Raw genomic sequence first — 18,313 nt, forward strand, 5'->3', positions numbered from 1 at the left:
CAACCTCTTTTCATGTTTCCTCAGGTGCTTCATAACACAACTGTGAAAGCAATGTTGTGGTTTCATTCATAATGCATATCTCGGATACTTTAGTCTTTTCCTGTGGACAAAATTAAGGATGAAAGATGTTGGATTCTGTGGCAAGACTTGGCATGACTTATAGACCCACTTCATTTAATCTGCAGGTGTTTGCTTTGGAAGGCAATTAGGCATCTCTATTCTTCTGAAGTTTCCCATACATTAATATCCCTGTCTGTCTCCTTGCTCTTTTGATTTTTTTAATGTGTTTCATAACATAAAGATCAATATTGAAAAGGAAGTGGCTTCTCACATTCCTGTGGATTTGTGATGATACTTATTAAATATAAATGATTAACCTAATAATGCCTGAGAGCTATACTAAACACTTCTAAAATTTACAATTTTTTTTTTTCAGTTACCCTGGTGTTTAACACTTCCTTGTGAGATAGGTGTTTATAGAGTTTATTAGAATTATTTACTATATTAACCTTTGTTAAATGACCATAATATTGGTATATCTTTTCCTGAAAGAACATAACTGAATTGCCTGTGCCACAGTTCCTTCCACTGTGGCAACTGGCAATGCTTTAAACCTCTCCTGAAGTTCCATTCCCTAATCAGTGGTAATTCTGAAAGTTAATAGGTTGAAATAGCAATATTGGCTTCTGAAAAAAATACTTCAGTAGGAATTACACATCTTTAGTTGTATACCATGGTGCTACCTGTCGTCGCAGTAGTTTCTCAGGAATAAGAGTTTATATCCAGAAAAGAGATCGTAATGTATTAAATACCACATGGTGCCTACAAAAGAAAGAAATTGTCAGATATCTGGGTTACAATCATGAGTTTTTCTATTTGTCAGTAATACTGTATCATTTGCAAGTATTTATTAGCCTCTTTATAGCTTCTTATTCAGAACAGGTGCACCGTTGTTATGATAAACTTATGGATGTCTTTAGTAGAGTTACTAAAGTAATCTATTATCTATGTAATTATACAAAGAACATTTTTCCAATTGAAATGAATTTTACATGAATCAGGAAATTATCTATAAATATCAGAGCTAATAATTTATCATTAGTTGCAATTAAATTACCAATGTAGCAGAGCAGTGTTAGAATTTACAAACATTTCAATCAATACTTTATGAAAAAAAACCAGTTTTTCTGTTGCTGATGTGCTGTACACTTTTCTTCCTGTATAGGGTGTCACAAATCATGTATCAATATTTCCATTTTTATTGTTTAAATAAGAGGGAAAAAAATACCAATGGCATAGAACACATCAATTTTGGGCAATATCTTCGTACTTTAATAGAAATTTATATTTTTACTAGGAAATCAATAGTCATTTTTGTAGTAAGAACTGATAAATAGGAGCAGGGCTGAGATCATGCATATTTATTCATTTACACATGGATTTTTTGTTTGTTTGCTTGTTTAGAAGTAGGAAAAATGCTTTAGAATTTGGATCTGTCAGCATTGCTTTTCTGTGTCACTCATTTGGCCTTTCCTGTGCCTTCTTTAGTGTCTGAATATTAGCTTGAAAAGATATGTATTGGTATATGTTTCAAGTGATCTGGTCTTCCTTTTGAATCCCATATTGATTAAGCCTGCTTAGTTATTTGGAATGCAGTGTCTTGCTGACAGGTTATGAGAATGCCTGCTGGAAAGGAAACATAATGACATGGCATAGACTGATTGCTCTAAATTACATGGAACATGCAAGGTTTGTTTACAAACTCTTGGAGGGAAGGTACTGTTGTTTTCCCACTGCAGACTGATATCAAAAGAACTCTGTGATGCTCCTATTGTGCTGCAGGATATGATTTGGTTATGTTATTGGATCATTTAGTGTGTTTGATGAGAAGTGAAAGTGAAATACCAGGAACACGCAAATAATGTTGTACTTACAGTGTTTTGAAATTCTTGCTTAATTAGCTGCAGGGCAAAACCACTCTGCTTTTGAAAAAAGCCCCAGAGGATTTTAATTTTGCTAAGATGATATCTAAACAATGGTTACGAGAATGGCACTGGAGATGGGAAGTATACCTTGTTCCCTTTACATGTCTCATTTCTGTTAATTTTTTAAAAAGTATCTTTATTCAGTTGTTGCTTCTAAATAAGGCTTCAAAATATGCCCTAGTGTTAGATTCTTTAATATCCAGCATATTGTACTCCAAGGATCCCAATACAATCAAAAAGGGAGTACTATCTATTTTTAAAATCTATGCCTTCATTAGGTTGTTCTCTCAAATTCTCCAGTAAACTTTCCCCTGAAACAATAGGTTTTTCCGTTAGGAACACTTTTTTTCCCCCCCAAAGAGATAATAGTAAGTTCAGAATTACAAGGACACTAGAAATAGAAAATCTGCAGTTTTTCAGGGATACTTCATTATAATTTTTTCATTCATTGCACCTAATCTCAGGAAAAATGTGAATTTTCAGTAACTCCTCCAGATAGATATTCAATTTACTATTACATGCATATACTTGTATTGAAAGAAGAGCTGAAAATTTGCTTCTACAAAGACTTTTTGTTAATGGCAAGCAATGCACTAGGAAAGTAGGTTAAAAATATGTTGCTAGGAAACAGAAGAGGATCCTAGCAACTGCTTCTGAAAATGAAAATTGTATGCCTGTGTAAGGATAGAGCTTCAACCCACAGCAATCCAGCGAGCTAATATTGTTTTGTAACGAGGATGAATTCTGTAGCCTCAATCTTTGCTATTTGATTAGTAAAATCATATTTATTATTTAGAATTGTGTTCTTATAGAAAGAAAATGATTTTTGGCCCATTATAGTGTCTTACAATGTACTGGTAACATGCTCAGTATTTAGCTGGACCAGAATTGTAAGCTTTTGAGATCCACATCCCTCATTTATATGCAGGACTCACCAGTTAGAAAGATGCTCATTAACCTGTGGCTTTATGCAATCAATACTTTAACAGAGTATTTGTTTTATTGAATTTTTATTGTTATGTTCAGGGATTTAACACCTCAGGGATGAAGCATGCAGTTGTGATCCCAAATTGTTTTTAGGAAAAGAAATAATAAGGGATTTTTGAAATATACGTAGCCTGCTCTTCTTTCAGCACTAGTTTCATTTCCTTCCTGGACTTTCTTTTTTCCATCTTCTTTTCCCTCTTGCTGTCATTTTCCACAATATTTCACCTCATAGGATTTGTACTTTTCTTTTTCTGTTAAACCTTTTCTCCCTTCCTCTTAAGGAAACTGCATTTCTTACACAGTCATCCTTCCTTCTATTTTGCCAGACCTTGCCTTCTCTTCTCTCTCTTACTCTTCCCTCTCCCCTGATCCACATAGTTATGTTCATTTTCCCTAATGAACCTTTGCATTGGAAAATGGGGTATTAGTTACAGGACACTGTAACGCTACAATTCGTTCTAGTGTTGCTAACTACCTTCGAGGCAGATAGGCTTTTATTGGTGAAAGCAGCAGAATGGTAGAGAAAAGTCCTTTTTATCTTCCGTGTCCAGGCTAATGCTGTGCAAGCTCAGGACCACTTGATCTACATCCACATTACTTTTCTATCTGCATATGTATAGACACTTAAATACAGTCACAGGTAGCATATCATCCTAAATTTGTATGTGTATTCTTACATGTGTGTGTGAGAGGCTGTCCTGATCTTTCCCACAATGTCAAGTTAAAAACTGATATAGGAGTACTATCAAATAGGTCAACATGCAGAGCTGGTGTAGGTTCCAGCATGAATTATCCTTCTGTATTATACACTTGAGTCATTCTTGAAGCAATAGAAAGAGTTAAATTTGTAAAAAAACCAGGCAGTTATTGTGCTATGATGTGCTGTACCCTGCAGTTCAAGGCCTGTTGAGGAGTAGGAAATCAGAAAGAGACCTTGATATCAAAAAGGACAGAAACAAGGGATGGCAGGTAAAGAAAAGACAATCAGATGTGATTGAATTTACTCTCTGCAACTATCTCAGCTAAACTAGCTATGCATGTAAGCAGATATTGCTAAGGAGTAGCTTTGGAGAAATTATGATTTATGAAGTGGGAAACTTCTGGAGGAAGAAAATGAGTGAGTCAGGTCATTGTGAGGAATCAGCTGGTTTTTATAGGTATATGATGGGGAAGACTGTGGAAATTGAAAAAAAGTAATCCTCTTTCTTCCTTGTGGTTTGGAGGATCTGACTATCACAAAAAATAACTGATTAGAGGTGCAGTGGTATAAGTTATCTTTTATGACTATTTGGGGGGGTTTAGTTTGGGCATGTCAGTGATGTATTTGTAGGAGCTGTTGTGATGCAGTTGGGCAGCTCTTCTCTCACTCACCAGTCAGAAAGTAGCCAATCAAGACCTGAACCAAAACAGCAATTTTCCTCCTATTCATCTACTGACTCTTTTTATGTCCTTCTTCTTGAAAAGCTTAGGGAAATAACTTTCAGACTTTATTCTTTGCAAACTGAGGAAAAACACTGGACTGTCTGTGTCCTCAGAGGCAGGAGCTGGATCCAAATGTGGGGCTTCTCTCTTATTTGTTACTATGGTTTCAGAGCATGGTTGTCTTTGCTAAGATGTATCTCAGGTACAAAGACCTTGATCATTTAAAGGACTATCGTTCAGAGCAGTTAATTTCAAGTTATTCTGGACAGCAGTAGAAAAAAGGTGTAGAAGTTCCAGCACTGCTTCCGCTCATAACTGTGGAAGGTAATATTTACCAAATAAGCTGCTGTAACCTACAAAACAGCCATCTGTGAATTCATGTGAAGTATAGCCCTGGGAAAGAATGCACTAAGTCTTGGTTCTTGCCTGTTCTTGGAAGATCCTTGCTTGTGAGATAGTCTCAGAATACTTAAGCTAAGAGAAATGTGGTTAATCAATATCAGTAACTGATATCTCAGTTGGGAGAGGACACACAGATGTGAGTCAATACACACACACATGTTCATGTGTACATACACTTATAAATCAACCCACAGGCAGTAAACTCATTTGGCTGTTACAAAGTTACTTTCATTACAACTAATAGTTAAAAGGAATCTATTTGCCTTACGCAATTGCATGCATCACTCCTTGCTGTAATATTGACTTCTCACTCCCACTGGTGTTGAAGAGTATTTTTAGTGTTACTCCAGTTTCATCAAATTAATGGGTAAAAGATGATTTGTTTCAACATGTATTTTTTCTTCTCTGTGTCTTTAACTTGGAAGCAATTTCTAGACCATAGAGTTTGTGTATAGTTTAATATTAGTGCAGAAACTTCTGCTTTATTGAGATTGAACTTGTTTCTCCCCTTTGCAATGGGAGTAGAATTGTGTCACCATGGCTGCAGGTTAAGAAGGAAGAAACTTGTGTGGTAGGATATTTAAATGATGTGGTTGTAAGTAAAACAGCAGAAGACAGTTATGCATAATGCAAAATGAACAAAGTTCTTCCTGGGAGCAATAATTTTTTAGAATTCTACTATGTGTGAAAGTTATCTTGAACTGCATAATCTCCTAAACCTTTCTTAAACATTTCATACTTAAAACCAAACAGAATTTTATGTAGTATACAACCATATTTTAATAATAAAGCTTATGCTAGTCTGTTTAAGGAGGAATAGAAATGTATTGTAAGTATCTTGTATCACTCACACCTGATGAAACAGGATAAAAAGATTGGGTTGCCAAAAAGTACAGGACCAAAGAGTGGGATATAGTTTTTCTGAGGTAATGAAGCTCTTTCAACTGTAGAATACTGAAGCTTCTACTAGTCTTTAAGCAGAGTTGCTAACCAGGCAAGGATTTAAATGACCTCTACTGTTTCCAGATTAGCAAGCGGTCAGAAATGCTAAAGTAGAAGTAATATTAACTACTTCTATGTGCTTGTATAACTTGAGGATAGATATTAAGGAACTACCTACATGATTACAAAGGTGGATGTGGGAAAAAATTTTAAGATTTTGGAAATCTCAGACAATAATATAAATGTCTTGCTGCAAGTCTGTTATTTATACAAGTTCTGTAGCATTGTAGTTTATGTACTTCTAAATACATCTATAAGTAAAAACAAAATACTATATAAAATTGTGTGCAGCTTAAGAAAAGGACACAGGATAGCTTTTAAAAGATGCAAGGAAGCACAACATGCTTAGTTTAAGAAAATTAAAGTTTTTCCTATGTTTTATCTGCTAAGAAACTTCAAAATCCCAGTAGGGTTTTAGGCATCCAAATATCACAGTAATTTACGAATTGATGCCCACTTTAGTAACATTATTTCTAAAAAATCAACATCTCCAGTCATATCCAGAACTAGTGAATTGTATGCACATTTGTACTGTAGCTTATGGGATGGCATTGCTTTTAGTAAGGTCATACATAAGTGATAATATGTGGAAGAAACCTATGTGTGTGAAAAAGCTTAACAAGTACATGAAAACACAGGAGATGAACCTTTTTAGGGTATGTGAGATGGTAGAAATCACTGGAGGGAAGATAGCTATTCCTGAACTAGGGATTGTGTCCAGGGCTACCATAACATCCTGAGTATCTCCCTTTTAGAAGAACTTGTTCCTCTTCCATGATAATGTTATGGGTCATTGGAGAAACAGATCCATTTTGTACCTGCATTTGTTTTTTTTGTTTTAAGACTTTCTTCAACACTCCTTTCTACTGTGGAGGAACTAAAGTTATGGTATGTGCACTATAAACATGAGAAATGTACCTGGCTTCAGTGTCTGTCAGACCAATCCACTGCCAGCCTTGTGCAGTATGGAGATTTTGCACAGACTCATTTAATAAAGGTTAACTCTGCCTAGAAAAAATTATGTACAGTAGCTGCTAAGATAATAATGGGGCATTCTCCCTTCAAGGGAACAAACTTATTTTGAAGTGACTAACAGTGCAGTCCTTGTAAACACAGTGAAAACCTCAGTAAATTAAGAAATACTAAAGAATAATTATCCCTCTGTTGCGGGTCTTGATTAATGAGTAATTGAATCTCTCAAGCTGCTGAATATGGAGTTTAAGTTTTGATGAAATTAGATCTCTGTGGTGTGAGCTGATCTCCCATTTTATCTCAAATAAAATACCCATTGCAGGAATTAGTTGGATGATCTTACTCAGATCCTCAAAATATTTTGCTTTGCATTACTAAACCACTTAATTGTTTATCAAAAGTTGGTGAAAGTGTTGATTTCCAATATATCAGGTCAGGATGAAACAGCTCTGTTAAAAAAGGTGCTAGCACAGAGCAAACTCCAAGTATGATATTCTGCTTTTCTTTTGCTTCATTAAAAACAAAGACTGATCACGTTAGATTTCTCCTTGTGTATATACTCATGTATTTGAAAGCATGGGGAATGCAGTGGGAGAGGTGGATAAACTGGGAATGAGAGATGATTTGTCTATTTTCCACTACATTTAGTTCCACATCTTGTTATTTTCTGGAGTGTTTTCATTTGGCTTATTTCTGTTTGAAAGAAATACCTTGCGTTTCATATATTCAAAGGTGTATTTTTTTGAGGACCTTGACAGAAAATTGGCTGTCATGAATAATTTCTCTGTGAATGTCAGTCACTTAAGTCTCTAAGCATGGCTGAACACACAACATGTTTAATGAAACTTTAACAGACCCAAAAATTTGGTTTATGTGAACAAACGTTCATGATTAAATTAAGGATTGTTTCCAGTCCAAAGCCCAGCAAAAACAATCCTAATGGCTCCAGCACGCTAAGAAGGATTAAAGAAAATGTGTGCTAAAGCTGACAGTGATCACTGATCAAAACTTCAGTCTTTTTAGCCCTAAGGTAACTGGGTCAGATTTCATCATTGTAATCCTTAAGGTATAAAATAGAAATTGAACTTGCATGGTGATGCAAGCTGGCTATGAAATTAGGAGGCCTTGGCTCACAAAATATGAAAAGTTGGCATACTCAATGGAAATGATGTTCAAAGCAGTTCACGGTAAGAATGAGAAAAACAGCTTGTGCCGCTTTGGAAAAAAAGCAAAATTAATGTCGAAGTAGGAATAAAAATAGTGATCCCTTGAAGTTTCTAAATGTTTAGAAATTGTCTATTGTGAAAATTCTGTGTGTAAAATATAAAAGCTATTTTTTTGTGAATAAATAAGCATTTAGGAAAAGATCCAAGTAGCTACATATAATAGTATATTTTCTAAAAAATAAAGCTAATAAAAAACCTAGCACTTGAAAGCAATTTGAGAAAATAATGAATAAAGGCATTTTCCTTTTGATACAGGTTTTTATGGTTGCATTTGTTACTAATCAACAGAAGTTTCTTCTGAGTAGATAGGGGGACTATTTATTCTATCTCACAAGCATAATTCTTTATATTGAACTCTAGGTTTTTAACTCGGCAAGAGGATTGGAATTTGAAATGTACATCAGGAGGAAGCATTACTTAGTGAGAATATCTGAACTGTGAGCACAACATGTTAGTTCCAATTTTACTTTTCTTTTCAAAATAGAACCAGAGCATTGTGTCTATAGGACTCCTCCTGAGATATGGGCAGAGACCTCTAAACAGAGTACTGGTTAAAAAAGAAGTCCAATGTCTTACCTCCTTCCCCATGCTCTGGGTGTCAGCCCAGGAGTCTCAATGCTTGACAGAAGCATCAGCATAATCAGCTGTCACAGTTCAACAAAATACCCATCCCAACTCAATGTGCTACAGCACCTATTCAGGAACACTGTGATCCCAAGAGCCATCATTTATTTAATCATGCAGACAAACAGGTAAAACTCTGAGTGATACACACTGAAGGAATAAGGCTCTCTTCAGCAATTTATGTGAAAGTGATATTTTTCTTTTTGAGGTGTTCCACTGGGTGCTGCTAGAGGCCCTCTAAAGACAGAGAGTACAAAGGGTGCACGATGCACTGTTGAGTAGGTGGGCTGTGACCACCTTGTGCTTCTTGTGAACTGTTTCAACACCATGTGAGCTTCTGCCAACTTTTTTTCCCCTCTTTATTTTTGCCTGTTGATCTTTTGAGTAAAAACCAAAATTAAGACTGTATAGTTTGGTATGTGTCTCTAAAGAGGAGAAAAAGGGTTACAAAGGATGTTAATTTAGAAAGGCACTAGTGAAAAGTGATGATGAGAAACTGCCACAAACATATTTATGAAATAAAATATACATTCTAAGCAGTGAGTGGCCACTGAATTACTCCCATCTAAGACATCTTGAAAATTGACTGGATGCCTGGGGGAGCAGCAGGACAGGGAGTGGAATATGCTGCAGTACTGGTAGCTGCAGGAGCTGGAGCCTGGTTTTTGACTGCTGTTGTGTACATGCATGTGCCTTACACTACCCTGAAAGAGATACTTCCCTTTCCTATATACCCCATGCTCTTCCACTGCTCCAAAGCTGGCAATTGCAGCAGGCTTGTATAATTAGCAGCTAAACCGTGAGTAAATCAAGCCATGCCTCATGGCTGGGCATATCTATTTAGCTGTTAAAGGTTTCATGTGGGAAGAAGGTATCAAACTGGAAATATCAGGAGGGGCTGTGATGTTAAAACACATGAGCACATAAAAGCTGAGCTGGCAGGGGGGTGGAGAACAGTCCTCCTTGGAAAGAGAAGGCAGCAGGCTGGATTCACCTGAAAAACCCTGACCAAGGATTAATTTAATGCCATGGACTTTTGATTCTGAACCTTAATGATCTGTGTATACTTCCTATTAAAATACAATTATTTTTGGTTAAGTTTATTGTCTGCCACCTATTTTGGAAGACAGTCTCCTAATAATGTTCCATTTATTGAAATAAATTTAGGATATTTCAAGTGCTGGAAATGTGGTTATTTCCAGGGACTTCTGCCTAGAAAAAAACATCGGCATAGGACTGGAAGAACAGATCTCCCATGCACATTTTCTCTCTTTCACACTCACAACATATCTTTAAATTGCAGTATGTATTTACATCCAGACCCACATAAGAAATTTAGGAGGTGATTTAGGAAATAAGAAAAATGATAAATAAACATAGCTTTCATGAGCAGCACTTGTACAGAACATGGGAATGTGAGATGTAATGATGAAAAAGGAACAGAGCATGAGCACCATATTTATGGTGATGCAAACAGAAATAAAATAAGTAAGAACATTAAGATTCAATTGAAATACATAAAGGTGCTGTGAAGTAGAGGCCTGTTCAAGCAGTGGGGTGATTTCTGCTGGAAGGAGTGCTGTCACTGAAGTAAGTTCAGAATACACTGGAAAAAAATACGATTATGAGTAATCATACTTTGACAGAAGATAGAAGTAACACTGTCTCTATTTCTTTGGAGAAACAACAGGACAAAACAACAGACAGAAAGCATGCATTTTCCTAAAAAAATTCAATACAGTACTCTGAGTCAAAAATGTGGGAAGATGATGTTACTCATCAGCATTTCTACAGTTTTACTGATAGTCAGAATGTCCTGTTCTGCTTTGATATATGCATGTTTGATTAAGATAATGATTGGTTAATTGTAATGATGATTATCTGATGCTAATTTTAAGTGGTTAAAGGTGAAGCTCACCAGTGGAAACTGTTGGTTAATCTGCAGTAACCTAGTGTAATATTAGTTACTCCATTTTCATATATTCATGCAAGCTGTTGTGTCAAAATCACTCCTTGTATTAATGGGGAGGCAAAATTGTAGTAATCGTTTTCATTTGCATAGGGTGCCCCCTCACAGTTCCTCAAGGAACACTGAGAAGCTCCAAGAAGAGTTTCAGCCTGACTTGAGGGGTAGGAGGTTGTCTTTTGCCAGTGAGTAAGGGGAAAGGTCAGATAAAATGCTGGTACTGAATGTCAGCCTGGGGGTCTGTTCAACTCAGATGTCTTAGTGCCCTCCACCTGAGGAGTCATTTGAAGAACTGAACAAACATGACATGAGGTAAAACTGGGAGCTGTATACAGCTGGAAGAGCCATGTGTGCTTTCATGGAGATGGAGCTTGCCTTCTTACCTGTCTCCAGAGTAATTCAGTAGGAAGAGGCTGATGACTCTAGCTGGGATTTAAGAAGCAGCTCTTTGGGGAGAAAAGCAGATCTGTAAAGAGGCACTGCAAATCCTGTTCTGTGTTGCTCCAAAATGTAAGTGGACTTTAGTAGATAAATTAATTACGGTCATCATGAAACAAATGGAATAATCTCACTGCTGTCTTGGAAGAGAGACTCACTGCCAGAGTTCTCAGAAGGACTTAATGCATAATTTACTGTTTAGTTGCCTATATGTATGTCTATGTGTATTTTATTCATATTCTGAAAAAAAATCTTAAATATAATTATATTCAAAATTTTGCTTGAGAAAGCCATATGAAGAAGCTGCATTTAGATTTCCCACATTTTAGCATAGATATCAGCTAGGTTTATTTATTTATTGTGAGGGGCCCTTGATGTGTTGTATCTGGCCCTTTTTTTTGCCATAAGCCACCTGGCAAAGGGCTTTTAAAGAGTTCAGCTGAAGCTGAAGCAGTAGAACCAATGTACACAGTAGTTAATTAAATTGGCCAAAGCACTTTTGGCTCCAGCTCTAAGGAAAGGACTTATTAATATTTTCCAGTTTGCTTTCAATGATCTGAAAATTATTAGCAGCACACTATTCCAATATAGGATGAGATAGTTTATCAGAAAATTTTGAATTGACCACTCTAATTTTGAATTAAACTCTGTCTATGAAAAATCTATTTTCAGTGTGCTGTGATAGCAAAAATACTCTTAAAACAATAATTTATATGATGGATCTTTAAGATTGCATACAATTTTACTGGACATTTATGAAATTACCAGCATGTACTTTTAAAAAGAATTGTAAGGCTGAACCTCATTTACACTGGGTTTTAGTGGAACAGTAAACTGCAGCGGAAATTAAAAGAGTATAAAATATGAAAATATCATATTTGTTATGCTTTCATGCTGTCAGTGCCATTATACCATCATACATTGCTTATTCTTGCTAATATTTTGGTTTCCAAATCGAGGAATTATTGAAGAGTGGACTTATATTTTAAGAAAATTATTATTCTTAGAAATTCAAGGAGACAATTTAAATGTTCTTCATAAGTAGGATCAGTTTTAAAATGGAGGAAGAACCCAGACTTCAGTACACACACAGAGGTAAGTTTATGCTCTGATGTATCCCTTTTTCACCAAATAGACTCTAGGGTATAGTCTAGGATTGATAAGGTAACAAAGGATGCAATGAGTTCCTTTCTTATTGATTTCATTGAGTAAGTTTAAAAATCCTGTTTGTAATGTTTCATTTTAATCCTGGTTCTCATCTGTTTGTGTATTGCACAGTTGTCTGTGCATGGGTTCCTAGGAATACCACAGTGCTTTAGCAACAGAGGAATTAAACAGCTCACACTAGAATGCTGGACATTATCTAGAGTTGTACAAAGCTGGCCTAGAGAAAAATATTCTGTGAATTATTTAGGGCTATAGCTATGACATCTGTTTTCAATCAATCTGTTCATTGGTACAAGTTATATATTGATAGCCTTACTGAAATATCAGTGGCTTAGTTAACAGGAGAATGTTGTAAATTAGATAGGAAGCTACTGCTAGAAGATGTACTTGGGAGTTAAGAGATACAAATAAATTTAGAGCCATTCATAAATTTAGAACCATTTTTTCCTTACACTTCACACATAACTCCTTTAATTTTTGTTGTTGTTGTTTGCTTTGGTTGGGGGGTTTTAATCATTTTTATAGAATAATTGTGAAGAATAAAATTCTGATGATAATAGGATACACATATATTTTGCATGAGCATGCCCATAGAAAAAAATCTTACTGTCCAAAAATTGCCCAACGTCTCATGCCAAGTCAAAGGTATTTGAATGTGTCATCTGAGAGAAGGGTTCTGTTCTTGAGCAGCTTCTTGCAGTAGAGCTCAGAGCTGCAGTAACTTTAAAAACTGCTAAAGCCTTATATATCTTTGTAGCAAAGTTGATGTGTGAGTTCAGATAGTTGCAAAATAACTTTCCAAACCCTACCTAGCCTAAGCAGGGCTATTACACACAATATTTTGATGTTCTACTAGAGTGTTGCAAAAGTCCATAATTTCATTTACTGCTTTCCTAATCTCAGATGGAGATCAGACTGTCATTTGGACCTTATATCTCTGCTATATCTGATTGCAACCCAAAGATTTCTGAACCTGGCTGCCTAAGCCCTAGATGAAAACTGCTGTTGATTGGCTTCATGACCATCTAGGTTTTTAGGTCTTCACCTTTGGCCATACACGTGCCTCTCAATCTGAATTATCCTCCTGTGATTTCCCTTTCAAAATCAGTACAGTTCCACAAAAAGCCTGTGTTTTGAAGAATTAGAATTTCTTGATGTTTCACCAAAAATTCCAGACAAGTTCTAACCATTTTCCAGACCCACCCATTTTTTACTGATTATAACTTGCCTAAAATCACACTAAAAATATGTGAAGGAGGACATGCCTGCACTGGCAAATAGAGGCAGGTCTGAGCTCCCTTTGGTTGTGTTAGCCTGCAAAAACCTGGGAAATACTGGGCAGAGACACCCATGCAGGTTCAATTAAATTCCAGCTACCTTAGTGCAGCACCTTCACACAGCCTAATATGACCAGCTGAGAACTCACTGTTAGCTCATTGTGCTCACAGCAGCATGCAGAACGTGGTAATTTTACATGTGGTCTTCAGCATCCTCTGTTAATGAAGTCTGCTCCTCCCAGTGAACATACCTTCAAAATGGCCCTTTTTCCCATCCATTCCAAGTAGTCACCAAACTGATGGAGAATGATATTCTCTTTTATCTGCTGAATCTGTACATGGAACACTGGAAATGAGTGATTGTTTTCATTACTTGAATTTGCTTAAACTAATTCCATCGCCACTGATCTTAGCTCGTATATAAGGAGAGGTATGCTCCTGTACAGGGTGATTACACAACACTTGAACAGTAAACCCAAAGCATGAGGGATTCTGAGACTGAATTGTGCAGATTCTGGCTACACTGTCCATTCATCATGGCACTTTGGCTGGAGCGCAGATATCAGAAATCTCGGACAAATGCACAGAACTTTGTTGTGTTAATAATGGAGGCTAAGATTTCTTACACACTGGCTGCAGTCCCCTCTGGCTATAAATCCATGTTTGACTAATGAAAAAGTAATAGAACTAACAAGTGGCACGTAGAGCTGCAGCATGAATGAAGCCCCATTTCCTATGGACTGGTGCCTTGCAGTTGTTTGGCCTTGATGGTTAAGGTACAAAAATGCTGTGGCTTTTCTTAATACTGAATATTTATAAGTGCTGGCATGCAGATTGTCAGGTATCATAAAAATTTTACACTCCTTTTACAGTCTTTCCTTCAGCCACAAACTTACAGAATCTGATCTCACTCCTCAGTTTTATATTTATGCAAAATGCATGGAAACACAATAATCTTTGAGATCAATGTCCTTTTGTTTCATTTCCACTGAAATCAGACTGTGAGTTCGAAAGCTATTTAGGAAGCACACACAGATACATAAGAAGTGTACTGAGACAATGTTTGACAGCAGAGCAAACTATGGCAGAAACAGCACTGTATTTTTCTTAACTGTCATTAGTGAAAAGTTAGAGTACATTTTTCATAATTCTGGATGTCTGCAGGGGAAAATTGTTGTCTTAAAAATTTCTGCTTTGACAAGTTTGGACTAAATCTTGATTTGTGCCTTAGGAAATAATGCCAAATGAACTAGCTGTCTTGGAAGTTTCAAGACACAGAAATAAGATGATGGACAATAAAGCAGGAGATTACAAGACTATAGACTTGTGAAATTTAGATTGGTTTTGAAGCTTCAATTTGGCACTAACTTAAAACCCAATTGCCTGAAGTTCATTAAGAAATTTCTTTTACAGTAACCTTGTCTCTTCTTTTAAACAATAAGTTGGAAGTCAGTTCTTAATATTTTATAATTTTTGTGACTTTTAAACCTTACAAAGCAAATACAGATACCTTGTCTAACTTTTAAAGATCAAAGAAGAAAATTTTTAGTGAAAAGTAATAAATATTTCTGATTGTGTTTATAACATTGATTTAGTACTGATTAAAACAGAAAACCTAGTTTTTCTCTGATATAAGATACTCCTGTGATGCATATAAATTACGATTTGTAAAATACAAGTTATCAGAGGCTTTAGCACCAGTAAAATATTATTCTTGGCAGACATCAGTTTCAATGAAATTTGAACCACAGTTTATGCAAAGTTCTCATAAGAAATTCATGCGTTCATCTGTGTAAGGCTGAAAAAGTCAGACCAGCAATGACCTGTGCAAAGTATGGAGAGGTCTGGAGAATGAGCACACAGAAGTGGCACTGACTACCTGCATCTAACTGCCTGCTCACAGATGCTGATGTCTCACATAGCTCACTTCTCACTTTTCCTCTGCTTTAGAATGTGACCACACAATAGCCCCTTCTCCCTCCTGATGTTGTCTCGTGACACTGCTCCTCTGATTTCTGCAGATTTATGGAGAAATCTACCAAGAGAGAGCTGAGTTATGAGGCAATATATTTATTTCTCAGGGGAGTTACCTCGTTAGGAACCCTCTTTGCATTTGCCAGTTCAATGCAAGTTTGTTCACTGGACAGCGAACAGGCACTTACACGTGTACTGACTTACACATGCACATACACAGAGGAACAGTAGCTTTGAAACTGCATCCTAGAAGCAAAAAGATCATATTTTAAACTGAATAGCCTCTGCATTTGTGAATTAAATGGCTGTTTTTATAGCTGAATATAATACTGAGATATTTGCAACCCATTCACCATAATCCTGAGGTATAGAAGAGAAAAGTATGAGTTTCTGAAGGGAGCAAGGGAATATGTACTCTGGTTGCCAGCACCAATAGAAACAAAATGATATTTTTGAGAAGAAGGAAGTGTTATTTATGTCTGGGGTTTTTTTTCTTTGGCAGCACGTATTGTATCTGTTTTAATTTCTGATATCCTTGCTCTTTTGATTTGATCTCAATGTTCAACTGAGCTATATTCCAAGGCTTACACTCTAATAACTATTAAAATTCAGAAGTGTAAAAGAGACATGTTAAAACTCATAATCAGAAACTAGTGATTTCCAGATTAGTATGCTACATCTGTTCTAACTTCCAGCTATGGACCGTATTATCTTGAGGCCTTGATGAACAGCAGAGAATACTGAGGAACATGTGGAAATCAATTTGCTATGCTATAGGATACTTCTGGAAAGCTGCACAAACCTGTGCAGTCTCAGATGCATCCACAAACTGTGTTAGTAACTTTTTTTTTCCCTTGCAATTTTCAGTCTTTACTGGAATATCTGAAACAAATGATACTAGACTGATAATGACAGATAAGGTGCTTTGTTAGTCTACATCAAGGTACAAAAGAACCCTTTGAAGTTCTTTAAGCATGTCCAGCTGAAAACCTATAAAACATGTCTGAACACTGAAGTTGTGTAGTGATGAATTCTTCTGATTTCCTTTAGAGCTGTCAAAAATATAACACATTTTCTGTGCTACCTCGAGGTCCTGCTACTCTTACCTAAAAACTCTCTCAATTTATATGTTATTGTCTCTTTTGAATAATAAGATTTTCAAAATTATCTCAATTACTTAGATCGTAAAACCCTTCAAATGGTTTTTAAAAAGTTATCTAAATAAATTCAATTTCCTAAGGGTGTATACAAGAAAGACCCGTAGAAACAAAACAAAAAAAAGATGATCAGAGGGCTGGAACACCTCTCCTATGGAGACAGGCTGAGAGAGTTGGGGGTGTTCAGCCTGGGGAAGACAAGGCTCCAGGGGGACCTTAGAGCACCTTCCAGTACCTAAAGGGCTCCCCTACAAAAGAGCTGGAGATTGACTTTTTACAAGGGCATGTAGTGAGAGGACAAGGGGGAATGACCTTGTGCCAAAATGAAAGAGGGTGCCTGGAAACATTCAAGGTCAGGTTGTCCATAGCTCTGGGCTCTGATTTAGTTGATGATGTGCCTGCTCACTGCAGGGGGGTTGAACTAGATGAGCTTTACAAGGTCTATGACAACATTCTATGACTAACATTCTATGACTCTATGAATAATTTCATGAATCAACACCTGAAATTTAGTCTGAATAACATGTAATATTACATTCCTATATCACCAATGACTGCAATGTATTTCTGTTTGGAAAAAAACTGAGTTGGTACTTTCAATCAGTGTTTTCCAAAGGCTTTGATGAAGTATGTGGAAATGCTTTTAAGAATCAATATAAATGTTCTAAAGACTAAATTTTAGCTTGGTAATTTGAAAACATTGGGATTTTGAATTTAACTTTGTTCTCTGTACAGTAATCAGAGTATCTAGAAACACAGGAACTGTGACATCCATGATTTAGGGGTGGAAGAAAACTCAGGGGAAGCATTGTATGTACTTGCTCTACTCTTCTGCTCTCCCTGGACCTCCACTTTGGATCACTGTCAGGAGCAAAATATGAACTAGGCAGACCTTTGGTGTGACTCACGTTCTTGTAAGTGCTCTCTGCCTTTTTTCTGTCACTTGAACTGTATTCCATTACAATAGTGAAGCCTGTAAGCTCAGGGAGTGTGCATGTTTTTTCACTCTGCCCAGCATAAAGGGGCATTGAACTCTGCCACCTCTTACTGCTGCCCTGGAAAAAGAAAAATAACATGACTAATACCATATACTACATTATTTTCTGCTTCTAAAGTAAAACTGTAGGGAATTTAGTAATCAATTTAAGGAAATAAAAATGAACTTTCATGAAAGTGATGAGAATGGAATTAAAGAGTAAACTGAAACACTAAATCAATGTTCAGGTAATTATGTGATCTTTTTCAAGTTTACTGAACCTAAAATAAGCTAGGACATTTGGCCTTCACTATGAATGCATCCATAATACCAACACCTGTATTCATGTTTTAATGCTGTTATTTTAGTAATCCCAGATCATGACATGCTGGTATCCTCTGCTTAGCCAGCTCTCCAGTTAATGTGGTGGTTTTTATAGCTGTGTAAATAATTTCAAAATAAATATTGCAAAGTTAACTGAAAGCAAAGCAAAATACGTGTGTCAGCAACACGTTTGACAATTTAGACTGAAGTCTAAAAATATTTCTGTAAGATTATTTTGTAATGAAGTAGTCTTCTGGCTTAGGGAAATTCCTGAGAAACTGGATGGATGTGCCAATAAAGTGTTTCTACATACTCACACCTCCCTTATTCCTTAGCTGGTGGTTGAAGATACAGGACTAGATGGACATTTGCTGTGGCACAGAAAAGCTGTTCTTTCCCTGGGCTGTTGCATCG

General features: G+C 36.3%; 1 long non-coding RNA gene across 2 annotated transcripts in view; it reads left to right on the plus strand.

Annotated features, from left to right (window-relative positions):
• LOC108447311 overlaps positions 1 to 18,313 on the plus strand; it is a 152,355-nt gene that overhangs the window by 117,836 nt on the left and 16,206 nt on the right. The gene's annotated exons all lie outside the window — the stretch shown is intronic.

Source organism: Corvus brachyrhynchos, unplaced genomic scaffold (genome assembly GCF_000691975.1).
Source record: "Corvus brachyrhynchos isolate BGI_N302 unplaced genomic scaffold, ASM69197v1 scaffold175, whole genome shotgun sequence".
Lineage (NCBI taxonomy): Eukaryota > Metazoa > Chordata > Aves > Passeriformes > Corvidae > Corvus > Corvus brachyrhynchos.